Source organism: Sapajus apella, unplaced genomic scaffold (assembly GCF_009761245.1).
Source record: "Sapajus apella isolate SASKATOON/1434 unplaced genomic scaffold, GSC_monkey_1.0 scaffold16, whole genome shotgun sequence".
Taxonomy (NCBI): domain Eukaryota; kingdom Metazoa; phylum Chordata; class Mammalia; order Primates; family Cebidae; genus Sapajus; species Sapajus apella.
In genome coordinates this window covers 19,385,594-19,393,018 of record NW_022436956.1, presented here as the reverse complement: position 1 = coordinate 19,393,018, position 7,425 = coordinate 19,385,594, and the positions used below count along the sequence as shown (strand labels likewise).

Here is a 7,425-nt window from a genome sequence, read left to right as displayed (position 1 = left end):
TACTTGAGAGGCTGAGGAGAATCACTTGAACCCGGGAGGTGGAGGTTGCAGTGAGCTGAGATCGTGCCACTGCACTACAGCCTGGGCAACAAGAGAGGCTCCATTTCAAAACAAAACACAATAAAACGAAACAAAAGCATTCCTTCTGAGTTTATCCCTTTATCCCGGTCATTCCTGACACTCAATGGTCCATTTGGGCTCAAGACAGAAACAAAGGGAATTCCTTCTCCAGCTTCCTTGAGTTATCTAGAGAAAGGCTATTCTAAAATTGAGAAAAACTAAAATGAAAATGAAGAAAATGCACAAATTCACAAGCATCTGCAGGCTTAAAATAAAGGTATTTGTATAATAAGCGATACTAGTGATTGGGCAGGGAAGCCCAGCTTCACTCCATATGCTGTCTTTTGGGGTCTGCCAGAGGCTCCCTCTCTTAGTTCTGGAGCTGTTCCCCTTCTGAGCATGGAGATGAAATTCTAGTCAGGTAAATGTCTGACACTCCCTTATGGCTATTAGTAAAAAGGTGAGCTACTGTCCCATCCCCAAGGAACGGAGTGCCCCTTAACTTTCTTCAGGACCCCACCTATGAGGAGCAAATGTGAACAGTCCAAACACACCATCTGCTCACTGAGGAGAGGGGTGCAAGGGCTTTTTCTTCCTAGGACCTTTGACAAATTCTGGCAGTGTCCACAGCACTGCAAAACAAAACAAGAGAAAGTTCGAGCTCATGCTGCCAGTTCAGTTTATTTCAGTTTCTCCTTTTCTGCAGGCATCAGGTACATTATAGACAGGGAAATTGCATTTCAGAAATAGCACCTGTCGGAGCTTGGCAGGCAACACCCCCAGCCCCCGTCAGCACCAAATGGTTTTAATTAACTTTGGACACTTCCGCGCCTCACACTTTATTTCTGAATGTTATTGAAAGTTGTCAGAACTTGTCTCACTTTTTTTCTTTTATTATTAATGTGTAAATACAATGCCTCAGGAGTGTTACTAAAACACAGAATCTAATCCCAGGAGATTAATTTATGAACGCAGCATAGGGTGAAGTTGTATCCTGGCGACTGCAAATTGATGTTGGTAAGAGCCACAAGCATCGGCCTCTCCAAACCCACGGGGATCCAGATGGCCAAGGGGGCTGGAGGCAAGGAATGATGGATGGTGGGGGGAGAACTGGATTCTGCTGATTTTTGAGACACCCCCAGGCAGTAGGACCTTAGGTTCCTCTTGGTAGGACAGATGCGAGTAAGGCCACCTTTCTCATCTGATCGGGCAGTGTCCCCTCCAAGTCCATCCATTAGCCAAGTCCATGGGTGTTTGTCGAGCACTTATGCCACATCAGTCTGTGCTTGGCTCTGTGGGAATCAAAACAAGCAAAGCAGTAGTTACTGCTTGTGATGACCTTATCTCTGTGGGGCTGGTGGGGGGAGTCAAACATAGGCATTTGAAACTATTGGAGAACAAAGCCAGACTCAAGCAAGTATGGGATTGTGTGCAGCAGATTTTAAGTGCACAGTTCTGGTGGGTAGGAGAGTCAGTGTGGACTGGAGTGATCACGTAAGTCTGGGGCAGAGGAGTTGCTGGATGGATATGCTGATCTCTAGCACAAGGCAGGGGAGTTGCAGATGGGGAGCTGAGGATGGGGCACCCAGGGTCCTTCCTGCAGAGCAGGGCAGCTTGGCTATGGTCATCTTTATTTCCTCAAAGGAGCTTAGGCCAGACAGTCTGCCGGGAACATGGGGAGAGCTCATCTGTTTAGAAGCTGTGCTCTAGGCAAGCTTGAGAAAACATCTGTCCATCCTTGTCCAAAGCAGGTAGCTAAGGACCCCTGGCAGAGGATCACTCATCCTGGGAGCTCTGAGCACCAAGGAGGCAAGCCCTCAGAATGTGAGCGGTGGTTCTCATTGGGGAAGAGAAGAGGGGCTTGTCCAAAGCCAAGGGGAGAAGCTGGGGCAGGGTTAACCTGCGTCTTGGGGCTCGGCTGAGCAGGCTGGGCGCCTGGCATGGGGGGTGGGGGCCTTCCGTTTTGAGAGTCTCGGTCTTTTCTGTGACCAGGGCTGGGTGGCACCTCGTGGTCCGCAGGGATACCTGGCTTGCAGGCTGGGGTTTAGCTCCTGCCGGCTACTGGAGTACGCTGGGGGTCCACCCCGCCTCCCTGCGTCGCGTTCTCCACCCTCGCATCCCACCTGAGTTTCCCGCCTCTGCATCACGGCCGACCCCTTCACGCCTCTTCCCTGGGCGGGTTGGGGTAGGGGCCTGCGCAGACCCCCAGGGAAGGCCGGAGGTCGCCAGAGCTTCTCTTCTCGCGGCTGAAGGAGGGTCTAGGAGGTCAGAAGAAGGCAGCTGCTCGGCTGAGCTCGGGCCAGAGCGAGAGCAGCTGGCGGCCTGGACCAGCGCCAGGGCAGGGCGTGGGTGGACAGAGGGCTCTCCCCTTCCCTCCCTCCTCCAGTGAAGGTACCAGAAGAGATGGCGGCCGCTCCGCCGAGTGTCATTACCGCGGAAGCAGCGAAAGCCGGCGACAGGCGCGGGCCCGAGAGCCGGCGGCCGGTGTCCTGCGCGCCCCTCTCCCCGCGCCCCGCCGCCGGTCATCAGTGTCAGCGCCAACGGGTCCCGGGGAGCGGTGCCAGGGCGGCAGCGGCAGCGGCCGGGTTGTCAGGAGCACAGCGGAGCCGCCCCCCTCTTTGGGAGGAGCAAAACAAACGCTCACTCGCCTCCCGCTCGGGCTCCTTCTCCCCTTCCTTTTCCCAGAGCTTCTCTCCCACCCTCGGCGGGGTCCGCGGAGACAGCCAGGCAGGCGGAGGCTGCGCGCTCCTCGCACCTCCACGCCCACGCCCCCGCAGCCTTCCCTTTGGACCGAAAGATCTGCGTCCACACCACCCCGCACCCGGGGCTCGTCAGGCCTTGCGGAAGTTTGCTGAGGGTCCTCACAGGGGGTTTAGGAGAGGAAAGGGTGTGGGCTGGAGGGGCGGCGGTGGGAAGGGGTGGTAGACGCCGCCTGGAAAGGGAGAGCTTTCCCTTTCTAGAAATTCAGAACGAAGAGAAACCAGTGCCCAGTCCGGCTCCTTAGCAGACGGTGTATTTCAGCTCGAGTTTCCTTCCGGGGTTTGGTTGTGTGTGTGATCTCCCAGATGGCGGCACGGTTCAGATCCCATGCTCCCTCTGTTCCACAGCTGCCAGAGACAGACTCAGGGATTCCGGGCTTTTTGGAGGAAGGTCAGACCACAGCCTCCTCTCTCCTGTTCTCTTCTCCCCTCACCGTCACCCGCTGGCCACCCCACTCTCTGCACCCCACCATGCATACATACTGTAGCCCTAATCACTAATTAGTCCACGGGTTGACTCGGCATGCTGGTGAGAGTAACAGCAGGCAGGGGGATGGGGAGGTGCGGCGATGCTGCGCGCATAGTAGGTGCTGAAAACATGCAAGGCCACGGTGCACATAAGCTAGACAGCGTCCTTGGTCCTCCTGGGTGCTGGGGGAGTGAGATTCAGAGCAGCAGATCATCAGGTGGGTGGACAGAGGTCATGTCTCCAACAGCTCAGCCCCATTAGCAGGGCTGGTGGGAGGCAGCCAGTGCTTTTGAGGGCTCAATCCCTGAGATTGAAGGGCTGCTCTTTGGAGCTGCTGCCAAACTAATCTCAGGCCTGCAGCCTTGGGCCTTTCCTTTAGTCTCAGCCCATTTGCTGGCTCGGCCCTTCAGAGGAGGCCCACTGCCTTCTCCTAGGGCTGAAGATTAACCCCTAAAAACTGAGTTTTGTTTGCAGAGCTTTCTCTAAAGCTGAGGGAGCCTCTGGAGTCTCCTATTCTTGCTGCTTGTTGACTAGGGGGATCCTTGAGGTCAGATGGTGCTGGCGGCAGCTCAGCGCCTGGCCCCAGCTCAGCCCCTGGCCCCAGCTCAGCCCCTGGCCCCAGACACATATTCAGTCTGCAAATCCAGCAGGAAATCTTTCTCACCTGGCCCAGCCATCAGTCCTGGCTTGCCCAGCCCTGCAGGGCTTTTTTCTACAAGCTCAGCCCCACCTAGCTAGGGAACCTGCCCTAATGGGGCTAGGAGGGCACTAGCACCTCCCTCTTACTGGTAGGGGAAGTGCTGTACTCAGATGTCTGCTCACAGATTCAGGATCCAGTACGTTTGTGGCAAACACCCTCCCCTGGATCGCCACTAAAGTGGTTCCATTCCTAGTGCTGGGACTCTGCCTTGGTTTCCTAATTAGCACTCCAACCCCCTGAGCTCCAGTTCCATCTGACCGAGGTACCAGCCTCCTCTCAGGCCCTTTCCCACCCACATCCCAGGGAGTGAAGCCTGTTCCTCTTGGCTTCAGGACACTACTGAGATCATGCTTTGCCAGGCTACTTATTCAGAGCCACATCTGTATTGCTTTTCTGCCTTTGAGGGTCTCTGCTGCTAGCCCCCCACTAATTGTTCATCTCCCCCTTCCCCATGGGTACCAACTGCACACCGTGTCAAGCTGAAGGCCCCCTGCTCTAGTAACTCAGTCTGCTCCCTATAGCCTGTCAGGCTACCTATCCTGTCTCTGCATCTTCTCTGTCTTGATAAAAAGCAAGGAACAACAGTGAGCTTTACAGTCCACTCTCTATTTATGTATTCTGCATCTAGCCCTCTAGATTTCGAATCCCTCACCTTCACCCTGAGCTGAGTACCTTCCCTTTCAGTAGCCTTGATAGATGAGGCTCTTCTTTGAGAATATGAGGGGCAATTATGAGTGAGAATCACTCATAGTGGTTATACCACTTAATTGGGTGCTTTCTTGGAGCCAGACACTGTTCTAGGCACCAAGGAAACAGAAGTGAAAAGGTAAGGCCCTACTCACTTTCAGAGATGACTTCTTGGTGGGAAACCAGAAAAACAACCCAAGGTACAACATGTGAGAAGCTATAACAGAGGCAGATGCCAGCAAGAGAGAGGGTGAGTTGGGGAACCTCTGACCTTCGACTTCATGGAATCCACTAGTCCCTCCCAGTCTAATCCCAAGTAGACCAAGTGGTCAGGGGAAGAAAAGGGAAGAACAGAGCTGAACTGGATAAAGGGAGCCAGTGTGGGTTGGGAAGCACCCAGATTTCTCACTGTGTGCTTTGTGCTCCATGGGGTGAGGAGAAAAATAACCCTGTATTTGACCACCAGGAGCTTATTTGCAATGGAGGTGGCAGAGCCTTATAGTAAGTAACTAATAGAAGTCAGATTGAGAAAAGTGCTATAATGGGTGTAATCAATATATTACTAATATATGAGGAAGAGGGCACTTTGCTGAAAAGTTTTGATATATCTTTATTAAACAATACTCTCAAATAACCCGTATCTTACACATGGGGTAGGAAGGGAAATTATTATTTGCAGGGGATATTTCTATGTTTGGGCACCCCAACATCCTCCCTGGCCACTTTTTTGACAGTGACACTATACCTTTTTTTTTTTTTTTTTTTTTTAGCTATTTCTTCCATGCAACTCTCAGCTTGAGTTTGGTGAGGCCCCCTCCCTCATTCTTCTCCTTCAGGTGGAGTTTGAGATTCAGGGGTAAACCCAGTCATCACATTCCAAGGCCTAAGGTTTGGCAATTGGCTCAGGGATAAGTCCATAACCAGACTTGCCCAGTAAGTGTCTGGCTTAGGACTTAGGTGAATTGTTGGTGGGTGAGGTAGGGGAAGAGCAGCCTTTTTTCTGTTGACTTGGGACTGAAATAGCTGTTGCCATCTTGCTGCCACTAAGCCTTGAATGACCTGGATTCAGGACGTAGGAAGCCCAGTCAGGGGTTGGCCAGAGGTGAACTTGACCCTGGAGAGAATTTCCCAAGCCACCAGCTAGATTCCTCAAGCCAGGCCTACCTCTGGATTTGTTAATTATACAATCCAATAAATCCCCTCTACTTAGGCACTTTGGCTAGATTTCCTATGACTTGTAACTTGTAACCAAAAAAGATGTAGTGATATGTGTTTATTGAGCCCCTCCCATGCGCAAAGCCCTGTGCTCAGTGCTTCTAACTATAGCTTTTCATTTGATAGGTAGCTGTTATTCTGTCTGTGTTCAGATAAAGAATCCAAGGCTCAGAGAGGTTAAGACTTTGGGAGCTGGGAAGATTGCTCTAGGAGAGATTTCAGAAGCTCATCAGGGCCTTAAATGGTCCCAGCTTTCAGGGATAAATGTCAAGAAAGGAGGTTTTAGTAAAATAACAAGTTCTTCTTCCAGATTCTCAGCCCTCTTCTTTCTACTGGTCCCAGTATGGCTGTTGGCCCTCTCAAGGCATGAGAAAAGGCAGGACTCATATTGTTGGTAGATAGATTCCGTGGGCTGGTAAGTCTGTGGTTCTGTTTTCAAGGCTAAGCTTATTGCTATAAGACATCAATATCAAAAGACACCAGGTCACCTGAGCAGGAGGGGCACTGGTACGAGGATAGCAAGAAGCTTTGAATAATTATGCCAGCCTGCTAAGCTTCATGCAGCCTCTGACTGGCACAGGAAAGATTTCTAATTCAGCTCTTGACCTGCCCTGCTCATGTCAGGGGATCCTCTGGGAAGGGGAGAGTTAATGACCAACCTCCTTCAGGAAAGAAAAAGGCTTCAATAACAAAACCCAACAGCAAGGAGCGAAGAGACGCAAGTTACCAGCCACAGAAGCTTAAAAAGGAACCCACCCACAGCTCTCGCTACAAATGCTTTTAGCCACACGTTAAATCTTCTCTCTAATGGCACCCCCTGTTAAACGAGATATGTCACCCGACCTGAGGAGGCTGACTTGAAAGGCAAATAGTTGGAAGTGATTCCACACGTTATTAGTGAGAGCTGTTCTCACATTTCCGGCAAAAATAATGGAGCTGAGGTCTGAAGAGATGACTAATACCACCCACCCCCAACTACTGACCCAAAGCTGGGCATCACGTTGTAATCCTGACCACTCGGCTGGCCCTTCAAGCATATTTTTCAGTGCTTGTCCTCTGGGTACTTTCTCCTGGAGGGCTCTGTTAATGTTAACCTGGGCTGCCCAACCATTGAAATGAGGAGCCTTTTCCTTCACAGCGCAGCTCTCATCTCCATGGGGGCAGGGGAGGGAGGGCTCAGGCCACCCAATGCAGAAATGACCCACCCTGATGACTGGGGTGGGTCCCCTGTCTCCAGGAAGAGCTGCATCAGCCCTGTCTCAGACACCACAAGGAATCTGTCCTGAGCCTAAGTTTATCCAGAGTTCTGTCGTCTTCTTTAATAGCCTTTATGGGCATTTTACAGCCCTTCCTGTCTGGAAGTTCTCTGGGTTTAATCTCAAACTCTCCTGTTAAGATATTAACCTGTGTCTCCTTTTCTTCTCCCTTCAACGGAATAGGAGAATATTAGATGTATAGATGTTAAAGAGTTAATTTAACAAAAGCTGACATTTGCTGAGGGCTGACTATGTGCCAGTTGCTGCATGGGGTGCCTT

At 51.6% G+C, this 7,425-nt stretch overlaps 1 long non-coding RNA gene across 2 annotated transcripts; it reads right to left on the bottom strand.

Annotated features, from left to right (window-relative positions):
* Positions 1 to 719: 719 nt before the first annotated feature.
* Positions 720 to 3,242, bottom strand: LOC116556247. 2 transcript variants are annotated; one of them, XR_004270902.1, is made up of 3 exons: positions 2,493 to 3,242; positions 2,086 to 2,318; positions 720 to 1,352 (listed from the first exon to the last, which is right to left on the bottom strand). It is a non-coding gene; the product is annotated as an uncharacterized LOC116556247 (long non-coding RNA). The 2 variants fall into 2 exon arrangements; XR_004270901.1 differs by lacking the exon at positions 2,493 to 3,242 and having other exon boundaries at positions 2,086 to 2,484.
* Positions 3,243 to 7,425: the final 4,183 nt, after the last annotated feature.